Raw genomic sequence first — 567 nt, forward strand, 5'->3', positions numbered from 1 at the left:
TTTTCAATGAATGGGAATGCCTTTCACCTTTATCAGTATATCTTCACAGCAGGTGATAGGCATTAACTGCAGAATCTAGGCAATAGCCAGTCCATTCTTATTTTGCCAAAACTCATTCTTTGATATCATTTCATAATTCTCATCATCAATGAATTAGTACATACTTTTGGCAACTTAGAAAAAAAAAATGTATGAAACCTCAACAGCAGTAGGGTAGGTAAATGGTTGATGCTACCATGTGTGATTCAGAGTTTTGTTTTTTGTATGTTTTATTTTTTGATGAAAATTGTTTTCTGAATGATGAAGTGGAAAAGGATGAGCACATTTAGTGTGGCATCATATCAATTAAGAGATGGTATATTCAAATAATAGCAGAATCTGCATAAGCCAATGATGATGGTTTGCCCTGTGAGTAAGAGCTGGATTCCTGGTAAATAAATGTAAAACTATTGTACATTTATTAGGAAACATTGCAGTGAATTAAAACCAAACCTTTATATATGAATCTGGTTAGATTTACTCGTAATAGTACAGATTCTGTTGTAGAAAGGACAGAAAGGGGGGGAA

Source organism: Penaeus monodon, chromosome 20 (genome assembly GCF_015228065.2).
Source record: "Penaeus monodon isolate SGIC_2016 chromosome 20, NSTDA_Pmon_1, whole genome shotgun sequence".
Lineage (NCBI taxonomy): Eukaryota > Metazoa > Arthropoda > Malacostraca > Decapoda > Penaeidae > Penaeus > Penaeus monodon.